The sequence below is a fragment of the Pithys albifrons genome, chromosome 1, assembly GCF_047495875.1.
Source record: "Pithys albifrons albifrons isolate INPA30051 chromosome 1, PitAlb_v1, whole genome shotgun sequence".
Classification (NCBI taxonomy): Eukaryota; Metazoa; Chordata; class Aves; order Passeriformes; family Thamnophilidae; genus Pithys; species Pithys albifrons.
In genome coordinates, this window is record NC_092458.1 from 39,734,720 (window position 1) to 39,750,872 (window position 16,153).

The window sequence follows — 16,153 nt, forward strand, 5'->3', positions numbered from 1 at the left end:
TAAACATCTCTTTTCCTGAAAACTGCTGAGCAGCTTAACTTAGCTTATTTCTACGTCCTAAACTCACCTATTCTTTTCAATTTGTAAACATAAGGGAATAGTAAAAATTAAGTCAGTCAATGATTTTTTAAAAAACCTTTTTCTCTTAAAAGGTTCCCTTTACAGGTGCACAAGAAGCTGGGAGTGGACAAAGAGGGGACAGCTGACTCCAACTGATCCAAGTGATATACCATACCATATGTTGTCATGCTCAACTTGTAAAGATGGTAGAAGAAGAAGGAAGGGGGCATCTTTGGTGTAATGCTGTTTGTCTTCCCAAGTAACTGTTACACATGATGGAGCCCAACTTTCTCGGAACACCTTCCTGCCCATTGGAAGGTTTTTCTTTACTTGTTCTGCTGTCTGTATCTCAACCCACAAGTTCTCTCACTTTTACTCTTCTGATTCTCTCCCTCATCCCACCCAGGTGGGGAGTGGGAGCGAGTGACTGTGTGGGGCTTGGTTACCAGTCAGGGAGAAAATGCAATAATTTTGTAATTGTGCTCACTGCTTTGTCTAGGGTCACAGAAAAATCTTTCAAACTGAAAAGGACAATTTTAGTTCAAGGTCAACTATGAAATTATATCTTGCAGAATATTGCTTATTACATATATGTAAGTAAAATTCCAAAATTACAGCATATGCAAAATTCTTAAGCAGATTAATTACCTTAGTTTATCACAAATCTCTTGTTCCTGGATTACTCATCAAGACTGTTTGGACATTCAGTAGAAAATGAAAATGCATGTAGTCAGTCTGAAAAGTCCTGAAAAGATACAGTTTCACTTAAAATGACCAATAGGACATTTTTAACGTACATGCAAGACGGGAGTTAAAGGGTAGGGCCAGTTTTGCACATGCTGTGCCTCACCTAAAAAAAAATCCCTGTGCAGGCTCGAAGGACACATTCATGTGTATAGAGCCCTTCCCAAATCTTTGTTTGCAAAGCCTAGCCTTGATGATGATGATGATGATGTATGACATCTAGACTTGAAAAACTAATAGACAGTTCCCTTTATTGTCCTATTTTGTCAGTGGGGCATTTTTCTCTGTAAGTAGTATGAATAACTCCAGGCAAGGTTTAAAACATGTAGTAGTTAGAGACATCAATGGATCTGGCTGGGGTAGTTCTTTAAAAATACATAGAGATAAAGCACTTTTGTTAATATGTACAAGCTGAAGGTGGGGATGTGCCAGCATTTTACTTCAGGGAACTGTGATTTTGAGGAAAGTTCCCTAATCGTCCTGTTTTACTGTGCACTGCTACATATCACACTCATTAGAGCAGTAAACCAAGTTCCTTCCATATGAAACAAAGTGTGAATTCTTGCCCAGTCTGAATCTGGACATTGTGGCAGATCCAGGCACTTGTTCTTTGGGCAACTTGTTCTTTGAGCTGAACATTCAGGCCAGAGAGCAAAGTGAAAACCCCAACTATGCACACTGTAGATGCAGAGATCTTAAACCAAACTTCTGTGATCTTATATAATGTATACATTTCTTAATTATAACTGACAAGCTCTTGGATACTAACACTACTTCCTAACATTTCATTTCAACCCTTCCTTCCTTATTATTATGTCTCTGAGGTGACATAAGCTTTACTATAATAAATAACAATATATAATTTACAAATATTTTAGTGTCAATAGGATTAAATTTAGATTACATTAGATTATACTAGATTGCTAATTAAGTGTTTGGACAATTATTAGTCCTGCATGTGTCCAACAATCACAAGTTCTAAATAAAATTAATTGAAAAAAATTATGCTTCCTTAACTGAAAAAGTCTGACAACTTCATTCAAATTTTCAAGCAAGTATGTATATTATCCATCTCTTGTAACTAAAGTTACTAGAGGTGGATAATTGAGAACAAATTTCTTTGCTTGTCTAAAGTTGTCATTTGGATGTGGTTTGTTGTATCTCAAGGGTTAGAAAATGATTCACAATATGTACTAGAATTGCACTTCAAGATTTTTTGTAAAATTTTCTATCGAAGTCTGAATTTTTAACATAAGTCATTTGCAGTATCTGCAGGTTTCAAAAAACCCAAATATTTTCAAAATCATATTTAATTCTAAGTCTGAAATCTACGTAAGGTTGTACACTGCATAGCATAAAACCATTTTTTTTAATGCAATGACAAAAGTTTTCGTCAACTAACATGAAACTGGTACATTTAAACAGACTATATACTATAGTAAGATTATTTAATAGCTTGGTTTCCCAATTCAAGGGAATAATAATGAGTCTTGTTTTTCTTACTCTCCCTCATTCCCTTTTTAATTGTCACCATAATTTGACAAGATATTACGCTGTCAGAATTTAATTAAGTCTCTCAAAAATGCTATCTTGTGGGGTTAAAACTAAGTCATTTAGAGTTCATACCTTACTCTGCATCTTCACTTATATCTTACACTGTACAGAAACACACGCACTCTGGGGAGCAAACAGAAGGAACTAGAAACCTGTGTGCAGTCACAGGGCTTTGATCTCATTGTGATTATGGAGATGTGGTGGGATAACTCGCCTGACTGGATTGTTGAGAAAGAACTAACCTACACTCCTGAAGTACAGAATTTACTCCATAAGACAATATTTGAAATACAATGCTTATGACCTCTGCTATTGAAACAAATACAAAATGTTAAGAGAGTTATAAAATGAAACCTAACTTGACCAGATAGTTAAAAGGCATCTATCAAAAATGTTTTACTATTGTTATAGTGCCCACCCTCAAAAGATAAAAAGAGCTTTTATTTTTTTTTTTTTTTTTTTTTTTTTTTAGTATATGGTAGAATAAGTAATTTTAAAAAGTTAAGAAAACTCAGAGGACACAAGAATAAACCAAAAAATCTTGTCTCTTGTGTCCTTGCAGACTGGTTCTTTTGTCCTACCTTGATTTCAGCCTGGAAATTCAGTTTCTTTTTCTTTCAGTTTGGTTTTAGACAGTCCCTTCTGGTTCCTAGGAATTCTTTCTTTATCACATTTTGATCTTCTTTTGCAACAGTATTTTTTTAGTTTTTATTGTGCTGCACACCTGGGAGATTCCTTGTCTGTTGCCTTTTTAGAGTAATATAATATATGTAGTGTCACATAAATAAAACAATGCAGCTTGCAAAATGTTAAAGTGATTGTTGCACAATGGAGTGTGTTTGTCTTTTCACCTTCCCCATATTCCAGAGACAGTGACTCCACCAGCTCCCTCAGCAAATTATTCCAATATCTAACAACTCTTTCAGTTAATAGCTTTTTTCTAATATCTGATCTGGACCTCCCCTCTCTCACCTTAAGGACATTTCCTTCTTATCCTTTCACTTGAGACATAGCAGAAGAGACTGACCTCCACCTCACTACAACTTCCTTTGTACAGAACAGTGAGATTCCCCCTGAGTGTCCACTTCTCCAGACTAAACAATCCCAGTTCCCTTGGTCACTCCTCATAAGACATATCTTCTAGACCCTTCACCACTTTTGTTGCTCTTCTCTGGACATGCTCCAGCACCTCAATGTTCTTTCTGAAGTGAAGGGCCCAAAACTGGACATAGTACTCAATGTGTTGCCTTGGTAGTGCTGAGTACAGTGGGATAATCACTTCCCCAGTCCTGCTGTACACACTAATCTTGATACAGGTTGGTATGCCATTGGTCTTCTTGGCTACCTCGGCACAGTGCTGGCTCATATTCGACTGACTGTAAACCAACAACCCAAGTCCCTTTCTGCTGAGTAGCTCTCAAGCCACTCTTCTTCAGTCCCATAGCTCTGTATGGTGGTGTTGTAACTCATGTGCAGAATGTGGCACTTTGTCTTATTGAAACTTGTGTAGTTGTCCATGGCACAATAATCCAGTCTGTCAAGATCTCTCTGTAGAGCCCTACTTGCAAGCACATTAACACTCCCATCTAACTCGGTGTCATTTGTGAACTAAGGGTGCACTCAATCCCCTCATCCAGATAATCAATAAAGACATTAAACAGGACTGGCACCAGTGCTGAGCCCTAAGGAACACCACAAGTGACCAGAAACCAACAGTCAACACCTGACTGAGTAGCTGGTGCCATGTACCAGTCTTTTTGGCCTCAGGAATCCTCCAGAATATTCAGTGATAGTACAAGAGGGAAAAACAAAAAGTTTTTTCAATGACAGTGATCAGACACTTGAACAGAATTACTGAAATGGCTGTGAAGTCTTCATCTCTGGAGCTTCTGAAAGGGTGAAAGGACAAATCCCCAAGTAGCAACATCAAGATTTGATATATGTCCTGCTATTACAGATTTAGGACTGATGTCTTTAAAGCTCCCTTTGAGCTGGAGTTCTGATTCTGTGCTCCTCCAAAGAGCATGTGAAAGTCACTTGACACTTATCAACTACAGGAGGCTGTCTCTGTCTATTGAGAGCAACTGAACTTGCAGAGAAGGTTCAAGAAGAGTCAACAGTCCAGAGCAGACAGAATTAACAGACATGAGGCAGATGAGGTTTCCCCCTGCATTTCAGTTCAGATTTTGAGAGAATTAATGAACTGACAGACAGGTCTCAGTGTGTGTGGAAAAGAACTTTCTAGGGCTAAAAGACTTTTAGGACTGACTGCCAGTCAGAAAGTTGCTCTTTTCTTTGACATCAAGCCTAGAAACAAAAGTCTATCAGAAAGGATGCTGCAGGTAGGGAAGAGTCTCATTAGTGTTAAGCTAGTAGCTTGGATTTGTTTTCTTTTGAAGAATGAGTTATAGAGTTATAGAGGTTTAACTTATGAAACAGTTATTAGATTTATTATTAAAAATAAAATTACTGTAACACAATGTTTCTTTTATTTAAGGGTTTGTTAAAAAAAAGGATGACTCTAAAGGCATTTCACAAAACTGTTTCCTACATAAAAAACTAAACTCGATAAGAATTTTATTTCTCCAGTTGTGTTGTGCTGCTGGATTTTTCCCTCTTAAGATGTGACTGAGGAAAGACATGACCACTAGAGGGCAGAGACAGATAGCTTTTAAAATACACTAAACCGACTTTCTTCTAGAAGTATTTTTTTTTTTTTTTGTGACAGGTTAGTAATTTTAGACTGCTAATGAATTCCTGAGCTAGGTACCAACTACAAAGGAGTGAAAGACAGATTCAAATTCAAATATTCATTTGAATACCATTAATTAAGGTCTGTGAGTCAAAATAATTAAAAAATAGTAAGGACATAATTTTAGATAATTGCAAAATTACTGATGAGACATGCAATCAGCAATGAAACAAAATGATGGTAAGAAAATATATGAGCCTGATAAAGTAATTGTGAAAGGAAAAAAGTAATACTAATTGGGGAAAAGGGAAAGTAATAATTCCTGATATCCTGGGGGGAGAGTGAGACAGAAAGGTTTGCTACAGATGCTATGCTTACTGAAACAAAATATGGTGGACTTTAGATTGAATATTTTACATTTGGCTTATTTCATAGCTTCTTAATAGAACATATTCATACTAACTGCATATCATTCCAAATATCTTAAGATGAATATAAATACTTATCATTGTGTTTTGTTGGTTTCATTACATTTTTGCAGGTGCTATATTGGAAGGAATGCAACATATAAATCACGTTTAAACATGCACTTAATTATTTTATATTAGCTTCCTGATGTCTTTATGAAGTGTCCATAAAAATATATGTGACAGTGCTGAAAACTGTTTTGTAATAGCAAAAGTGTGAATGGTTTTCTGTACTGCCATAATACTCAGTTATACATAGCTGAAGTCTTTTTTTGGCTGAAATTCAGCTCAGGGATTAAAACACTAAAATGTATTTTCTTGCCCCATTTCAATAGTCAGTGGAGAGCTGGGATTAGTTCTGTTACCTGAAGACAAACTGGTGATGTTTTATGAGACAGCAGCCTGTGTGAGTAATTCAGTAGGGTATGGTGGGTAACCCTGTGCATCTATGCAAGCAAAAGGATCAGCTCTGGTGTTACACTCCAAAACTAGCTTATAGACAAACAGGAAGGCTCATCTTTCAGATATGTACAATCAGGAATTTATTGTTAATATAAATAAGATCTTAAGAGTCTAACCAGTTTTAGTCCACATCTAATTGTTTGGAAGAATAACAAATAGTAATGCAGTTTAAAATTGTTTTACATGTACTTCTTTTAAACCCCTCTTCCTGCTGATATGCCCATCCTTTCCCTGGTCCTTAGAGTCCTAAGGCTGGTGGCTTCATTCGGGTGGTATATGGGAGGGCGTTGCCCTTTTCAGCCTCTGGGGACTTTTGTCAAGAAAAATATGACATTCATGATGATGGTTTCTAACTCCTTTCTTTAAGATCAATTTAGGTTCATTGGTCTTTTATCACTGCTTTGTAGTTCTGCATTACTTACAAAGATACTATGTACAGTGCCTTTTACCTATCTTTGATATTATTGCTTTGTTCTCTATTTTACTTCCAAAACTAGTTTTTCCCATCTAGCTATATGACCTGACATCATCTGTCAAGAAGCAGAAGGAATGGTTCTGCTTGCAAGGAGATGGAGCATGAAGCCGACTCCAGTAAAACCTTTACTGATGGGCTGCAGCCCCACAGCAGCAGAACAGGATGACCAGTGCATGGCGGCTGTCAGCAAGAGGTCTCATCAACAGTCCAAAAATCCTTAGACAAACACAAAGTGAATATTCACAGCTAACCAACCTAAGTACTTCACCAGCAAGTCAGGAACATCAGAGGACAGAGATGGTCAGAGGCACACCTGCAACAGCACAGGTCAGCAGTGAGCGCCCAGGCTTAAGGTGAAATGGAGCTTCTGAGTCCATCATCAGGGTGTTCTGGGTAAGGCTGGTGCAAGTCATTAAGGCTTAATTGTGCCCTCAGGGCCCTTACAGTAAAAAGAAGTCTGTAAGTCAACATGTGAAGATAAATTATAATATCTACAAGATTTCTAGGCAGAAGACACCTCTTAGATAGACAGACAGATGATAGATAGATAGATAGATAGATAGATAGATAGATAGATAGATAGATAGATAGATAGATGGATGATAATTTGGTTTTAAATTTTTTAAAACAAACATAAGATAAATTTCAGGATGCTGACTATTTTGAAGGATTCTGATTCTGTTTATAACTTCCCTGAAAAGGATTTTTTTGCACAGGCTGAAATAATAGTTCTTAAATTTACCAGAAGTAACAGCGAGGTAAGAGCGAAAAAGATGATGCAATTCACCCAGACGGTAACTACATTGTAGGACATGTAAACTCTGATCACTGTTGCACTTATCATGACCCTGAATGCTTTCCCTAGAATTATAAGTGCAGAAAGAGAAGAGTGCATGGTCTAAATGAAGATACTCAGCTATTACAGCATGCACCAAATTATGTTACAGTCAAGACAAAAGAGACAACAATTCTTGGTCTGAATCCCAATGGAGAAAAAAAATGAATCATAAGGAAAACAAATTTGTTAAGGAATTCATATTTTACTGGCTTTGATTAGGAAAATTAAAAATGGGTAGTTTGAAAAATTGAGGTAAGTATTCATTCTAAGGCTACAGGGAATGCAGAAAACAAATTGATTGTCTTGTTTTATTGCTCTTTTTTCAGATAAGTTAAATAGTTTTGTTATTTATATGATCCTTTATCTCTTTAGATGGTCATCTTTTGCAACCAAAGCTATAATTAATTATTGATAACATGTGAGTCCATGTTTTCCACTCCCCTATGGATGTGTAAGGCAAACCCACACGTTCATTCCTTTGTTTGTGTACTATAAAAATAAATACAGAGAATAATCAGAGTGATCATTTTAATTTGAATCAACTCTAATTTTCATCATTGTCACACTCAATCCTAAGAATTTTTTGCTATTTAATCTGCAGAAATGCAAATTAAAAACAAACAAAAACCCCCCAAAAATGAAAAAAACAAAATATGAACATGGATAAGATCATTGAAACTCAGGTATGAAAGAAATAAGCATCAGCAAGCATATTTATATTTGCTAAATGAAACTGCTGATTCTGTGAAGTGAATACCAAAATTTCCATTTATATCATTAGGGCCAAAATGTGCAAACATTCTAATCTGTACTAGATAGTTGCATATATATTTCAACAAATACATTATTTCATGAAACCTAATTATTATTTAGAATTGTAGAGATAATGACAATAATTTCCTATGTTAATTCCAAGCTCCAATTCTGTCAAACTTTTGTCACTTGTCTGCTGTTAAAAAGATGTTGAGCCCTTAAAAGACATTTTTGCCAGAGGTCATCTTTTTTAAATTTACACATTCACATGCTTAGTATTTTTGGAATCACTAATAATTAAGATGTTAACAGGAATTGATTTCAGATGACCTTTATGACGTATCTTCTCTTAGATTTCTCATGACAAGATAGACTACTGCATTTACAGTAATAGTATACTTCTGAAGATAGCTGTTGAACTTTTTGCTAAAGACACAATCAAGATTTCAAACTGATTGTTACAGAAAACATGTAAGTGCAAAAGAAGCTGTTATAAAGACCTTGCAGGTAAATAGAAGAAAAAGCTGCTGTTCCTCAGAAATGCACAAAACACATTGGTGAGTTAAATACATTACTTATTGCTCTCCCTAGCATTTCAAGAATCATTTTCTTCGCTTTTTCCTATTATATTTGAACTATCAAAAATTTCGGCGCGCGGGGGGGGGGGGGGGGGGGTGATACTTTTTATCTCATCTTTTGTAATCCTGGAATAATCAATAAAGAAAATAAATAATGAATTTTCTAAGCGGTTACAATATAACTGCTAATAAAACATGGGTTGTGAACTATCTGAAAGCTAGTCGAGTTTTACAGACTTTTAAATTAATTTAAAATTGAATAGCTTTAGTTCATTGTAGTAAAACTAGTAAACTATTAAAACCGGGGGGGGGGTTACTTTAGTGGATTACAGTTATCAGAAGAAAAAGAAAAGAGGTCTTCCTCTCCAGTAAGTTAAGCATATTGTTTGAATTAGTAAAAGTGATGTCCATATTTTAAAATCAATGCAAAAAGATTTATTATCAAAACTGTCAATTTATGATATTTTAGTTGTGAGGTGCTGCCAGAAGGGGGTGATGTTGAACTGTATATCAATGGCAATCTGCCTGCCTTCACTGCAAGTTCAGTCTTCACTTGGATCTATGTACACTATTTTACATTAGAAAGACTGTTAAACTTTCCATTTTGGCATACACTTGGTTCAAAGAAGACAAGAGAACTGTAAGGCTTTCAGATATACTCTGTGCATATTTTCAGAATGAATAGAAAATGAAAATACTTCTCTATTGAATTCCCACCCTTCCAATCCCAAAGATAAACATTTGAAAATGAGTCATAATAATATGATTGTATACTATCAACATGTATGCACAGTAAAAAAAGAGACAATATCATGAGCACTGTGGTTTAAAAAAAGTAACCTAAGTTCTTATGATCTTTTTTTATTTTCCTTTTGAAGCATTTTCCTGATGTAAATTCTTATTCAGTTACAAAGGAATTACAGATATGAAGGACAAGTGATGATGTTTTCTGCAGTGGTATGTAAAATATGATACAAAATTAATTATAACACATTTTTCTTTAAAATATGGAAGCAGTATTATTACTGTAGTTCTTAGCAACTCCCCATTCTTTACTTGATAAAGCACTAGCCTGTGATATGAAATCATGGTCACAACCAGGATACATCTTTGCTCTGGATACCACCTGACTCTCAAGTCAACAATACTTCAATTTAGATCCAGCAAGTTCATGAGGATCTGCCATCAGCCTTTTGCAGCTTGATCAGTGTTCTTTCTACTAATTAACAGATTTTTGCAGAATTTGCACTTGTATCTCACTAATATGTACTTAAAAACTGCTCCTCCAAATGTTGTCTCTATGATGCATTACATCAGTTGAAGAAAACAAGTTTTACATACTCTGAGTATCTGTTAGTATCACACAGAACATCACACATCAGCTTTTTTTCCTTCTTCCTTTGGAGGTCAAAAGTCACAGAATTAAAGATGAAAAAGAAATTAAAATTGCAAGTTAGTACTGGGAAAGATGTCAGAATGTTTAAAGACAGTATATTACCTAATACTATTTGGTCAATTATTTTTTATATACTAGCAACCATTCAAAAAATCCCAATAAATGGATGTATTTCCAATAGCTCTTTAGGGTCAGCAAAAGCTTTGGTAGAAACCAATGGGTGTTTTCCTGTTTGCTTCAGTATTAATCTTCTTGAGCTTTTAGCAGGTGAATCTTAATCACTGGTACCTGGGAAAAGGTGACGCACAACTGGACAGCAACAAGATAACATATAGTCAACACACTCTTTATCTTTACAGTCATATGAACATACCTATGTATACAATATCCTATCCATATATGTATAAATTTTAATTACCCATATTGAATTATTTTGATTTGCTGCCTAAAATTCAAATGCAGACATTCATTGTTATTTACTATAGCTTATTTACTATCTGTATGTATGTATGGCCAAACTTCGCGAACGAAGATTTGGGAAGGGCTCTCCCCACATGGGGGTGTGTCCTTCGAGCCTGCGCAGTGGATTTTTTAGGTGAGGCTCAGCGTGCGCAGAACTGGCCCCACTGTTTAAGTCCCAAGGTCCATCTGCCACGGCCGAGCGAGCTTGGACGGTGACAGTGAAGTCCTCAGGACTGTCTACAGCACCCGGTACTAACCAGGGCTGACCCTGCTGAGCATCCGAGATCTGACGGGATCGGATGGCAGGGAGGCATTTAACTGCCCAGTACGGTCTCCACTGAGACTCGAACTCACGACCTTGTGATCAGAGTCCGGAGTGCTCACCATTACACCATGGGACCGCCCCCTATCTATATCAATAATATATCTATATCAATAATAAATGAATGCATTAACGTTTAAGCTCTTGAAAAGTTGATACTTCCACAATTAAAAAAAAGAAATGCAGTTAAATGCATGTAGCTCTGAAACGCAATTTGTATTTATAGGAATTAAAAAAATGCATAACACTGACAGCGTGGACAGAATAAAAAAATTAAACACAAAACTAGTTAATGTAGACGTTTAAAAAGAAAATATGGCAACATTGCTAGGATGGAAAAACATACTATATTTTTCCTACTTGCATCCACTGAGTCAAGAGAGATTGACTAATTATAATTCTGGTGCTCCAATAGGCAAGTGTAATGCATTTTGTTGAAGCATATCTGTTTGAGATATAGATTAGTGATTATTCAAGGAAAGTATATGTTTATGCTGAATTATGCAGCGTTGGAGGGAAGAGAGAGGGGTCTCTGCTTTCCCCTTTGTCCGAGGGGGTCAGAGATGGGAGACAGAGACAAAGAGTCCAGACAAGTACAGGCAAGGAAGCAGGAGAGTTTTTTCAAACAATCCACGAGGTATTATAAGATCTCAGGGGGCAGACCCCAGATCTAGGCTGGATTGGGTGAAAACTTAGGAAAGGGCAGGGTCTAAAGTTCATTAACCAATAGATTTAGGACAGGGGCAGGGCTGGCTGGAGCCCTGGCCCTGCCTCCCCCCCGGCCACGAGGCACAGGGTCTTAGCCATGGGACTTTCCACCCTGGAACAACAGGGCAGAGAGGGGAGGGGGGTCCGGAGTCCCTCCGACACGGGGCTTCCCGTGGGGGGAGGCTGCTGTGATGTCCTCGTTCCAGGAACCCACCAAGGGCGGGGAGGCTGTTGCCCAGCCTGGGAAGAAACAATAACATGCTCAACTTCAGGTTCGATGGCTTGTTAAGGGAACAAAAAGCCTCCAGGAGACACAAAGGAGACAGGCAGGGTGTGGTATAACAGCGCCGCAGGGGAGCTGTAACAAACTGAGAGAGGTGACACAAACTTTGCAACTAAATAACCCATAGCAAGCAAGAACATAATTTTAAAATTTCAGTAACAGTCTCTCAGTATCTTCCCAGGTTCGAGATGCTTTTCCAGCGCAGCTCTCTTTGGAATTCATTCAAGCATTTTCCTACACTGAATAGCTGTGAAAGACGATTGATACTCTGATATTCAGTGTACTGGCATCAGTCTCTTGATTTCAATGTTTGTTTGTTTTATGTCTTAGACACTGTACAATTACTTGAGTATTTCAGAATGACAACTCAATTATTTGATCAATTTGAGGCAGAAGACCTGTGATCTTCAAGTTACATTCTGTATGTATTTATTCTTTGGTCTATTATCTTAGCTAGAGTTTATTGGAAGTATCCAGTGCTTCTAAACTTACATCCTTTGATATAAGAAATATTTTCTTCAAAATAACCTTAAATAATAAAATGTATTTCCAAAATTATATCCTAAATGTCACAGAAGTACAGGCAGCTTTTTTTTAAAGAGGCATAAACTAATATCTTAGCAGATTTGATTATCTGTTTTGCACACTGTTTTGCTGCTTTTGGCTGGGATAATTTTCTTCACAGGCTGTGTTTTGGATTTGTGCCAAAACCAATGTTCATAACACGGGAAAGTTTTCATCATTGCTGAGCAGTGCTTGCACAGAGTTGAGGCCTTTTCTGCTTCTCACAGCACCCCAACAGCAAGAAGGCTGGAGGTGCACAAGAAGGTGGGAGGGGGAACAGCCAGGACAGCTGATCCCAACTGGCCAAAGGCATATTCGATGTCACTTGGTGCCATGCTCAGCAACAGAACTAAGGGGAAGGTTGGCCTGGGAGGCAGCTCAGGGACTGGCAGGGCATCAGTCAGTTAGTGGTGAGCAGTTGTTTTCATTAGGATAATTTGTCTTTCTTGTGATTTATTTGTCTCTCTTATTTTCATTTTTACTAAAATGTACTATTATTATCATTATTGTTGTTATTGCTCTTACTATTTTTTTAATTTCCATTATTAAACTACTCTTTCAACCCACAATTTTTTTGACTTTTACCCTTCCAATTCTCTTTCCCACCTCCTGCTAGGGAATGAGCAAGTAGGTGTGTGTTGCTTAGTTTCTGGCTGGACTTAACCATGAAGAAGGAATATCAAGTCAAGTAGAATTCATGGCATATTTTTTCCCTAAAATGGTATCTTTCAAAGTAGATTAGGTCATTATTCTCAATTGTGATGGAATCACTGTCTTACTCCAGACAATACATAAATATCAGTAATGAATCCTAGGGGCCTCTAAGATTGAATACTAATACATTTAAAATGAACATTTAGTTATAATAGTTATCATTAAATGTGCTTCTTAATGTAGTGGGATTTCTCTAACATCTCATGGCTTGTTTAGCATGAACTGTATTATTTAACATGGTATTTAAGATATTTTATGTTACATTTTAAGGTAATTAAAGTATTATTTCCATTTCTCTCCATGGCAGAGAAACCATACAATAGTATGTGACTTTGAATAAGACCAATTACATGCTAATTATTGTGTTATGAGCTATAGTAATCCAGTTCTGAGGATTATTTTAACGTGATGTGCCTTAAAATTTTGAACCCAACTGATTTTAGATTCCCAAAGCATTCCACAGAATCACAGAATCAATGGTTGGAAGGTGTACGCTTAGATCATCTAATCGACCCTTCCTGGCTCAGGCAGGATCAGCTACAGCCGTTTGAAGAAGAGTATGTCCAATCCAGATTTGTTTATCTCTAAGTATGGAGATCCTACAACCTCTTTGTGTAGCCTGCTTCATGATTTGATGGCCTTCATTTCAGTCATTGCACCACCAAAATGTCAGTTATGTGTATAGTAGGCTTCTGAAAGACTGAAAATATCAATGAAAAGATAAGTTCAGTTTTGGAAAGCATATGGTCATCATTTACATAGAAAAAAACTTCAAAAAGGAAAAATATTTTCAGTACTAAAAGTAAATATTTACTTTTTAAATTAAGACAGATAATATACAATAAAGGCCCTCTAAACCGAAAAATAAGTTCATTCTGGGATTGTTATCTTACTGTTTCCAAACAACTCCAAATACAACCTGAAAATAGAAGGGGAGAATCAAATTTATATTTATTCTATCAGGTTACTCTGCACATTGCACGGCACCTTGTATTAACTCATCATTCATATTCTTTATTATTAATTGGACTGAGGTAGTGACTACCATGCTATAAGTGATTTTTATGTAAAAAATCCATCCCTGACATCTTGCAGAATACCACTTTGTGCTGCTGATTCAGTAGCTGTCATACAGTGAAGCTAATAGCAGCTCATGGTCTATGACTCAGTGAAATGCAGATGGCTTTATGCAGTGGCCAGTAGATGGTCAGTTGTATTTAGATCTTCGAGTGAAATAAAAGTTTACAGAAATCTCAGAAAATTAATTCAGAAGTTGCCTCTTCTATGGGTACTAAACAAAGCTGCTTTGTTTATAGAGTCCCACATAAAAATGATATTAAGCGTTCATAAAAGACCATACATAAGCAAGTACATAACAGGTAGTGTGTAGGGTAATAGGTTTTTGGAAGGAGAAATAATGTATATTTTCCTACCTATTCTGTCAGTGTCACTGAGGAAAGGTAAAGGTGTACAAAAACATGATCACAGCTGGTGAGATGAACTCAATAAAGTCACTACTTTCCTGTATTCTCATGCTCTTTAATAGAAAAAAGAGTAGAAAATTCACTCTTCCTGACCTACTTTCTTCATTTTTCTGCAGTGGAAGTATTCCCACTCCTGTCCTTTCCCCTCACCCCTGAAGATACTAAATTGAATTTTTCTTTCTTCAGCCTAAAGAGGATTTTCTTCCACTTAACACAAGAAAAATATTTGCTTTTGCTGTACTAATGTACTTCCTACTCCATGTAAGAAATCACACTATCTGAACTACGAATGACAGTTCAAGGTAAGATACAGTATTTTATGATTAAAATTTTTATTCTTACCTCAAAAGTGAACACAAAGCTTCATTTGGTCTGCATTTTCTGACTGCCTAAAAATGAAGTAGAAGTCGGAAGGAAGGAAGGAAGGAAGGAAGGAAGGAAGGAAGGAAGGAAGGAAGGAAGGAAGGAAGGAAGGAAGGAAGGAAGGAAGGAAGGAAGGAAGGAAGGAAGGAAGGAAGGAAGGAAGGAAGGAAGGAAGGATAAAGAAAGTTATATAATAGCATTCCTCTTTTGGAAATAGAACTCAGATATGTGAGTTTGAAGTTGTGCCATCAAAATTACAAGGTAAGATATTGATATAGCATGCTGAAGTGATCAAAAATCACCTCTCCATGCTTTTCAATACTTTTTATGCACCTTCAGCATACATTTTTAAAGGAGAAATCTGGCATATCTTCTGAAAAAAATGGCCTTAGGTGCAGCTATACAATTTCTTGAATTAAGGGAAATTCCCTGGAAACTTCTAATATATATATTTTTTTTAATTCAGGAAATTGTATAATTTCTCCTCTGTCCATTACATTTTTCTTCCACCTAATGTGTTTCTTTCTATAGTTTTGCATTTTAAAACTTACTTTCTAAAAATAAATGGCTATTTGAGAATAAAAGCCAAAAATTAGATCATTGGCAGCTGTGGGGTTTTGTCTTTTTCCCACTTTGACAGAATGACTGAAGGGATTTCTAAATCTTTGCTCTGTGATAATAGTATGAGTGGAAGCAAGGAGTATGGTTATGTGGCAGAACACAAAGCTAAGAAAGTATACCTAAGGATATAGCTTCATGTAAGAGTGTGGACAGAGCACAGATCTGTCACACCTTTCCGAAGTTGTATCTGTAGTCAGATATATTGAGGGTTTTTTTAGCCTGTGTACTTCCAATTAGAGTCCTATTCTCTGCAGTTTTTACTCATCCGTGCAACAACTGCAGAGAAGAGTGACTTTACCTATAGAATTTTGGGAGGTGAAGTCAAAATTGGGAGATTTTTTTTTTCCAGTTCTGCCACTCACTGAAAAGCCTGACAACTTTGATATTGTGCAATAGAGCAACATGGCCACTATGAATTTAGAGACAGGGAGCTTTATTGTACTTCTCTGTTGTGTATTAACCACATGGGCAGTTAAACACCACACAGCTGCTCGCTCACTTCCAAACCCCAGTGGGATGGGGAAGAGAACAGAATGAGTAAGACAAAAAAAAAAACATAGGTCAAGCCACACATAGTTGAATAAATGAGGATAAGAGGGAGAAAAATAGATAA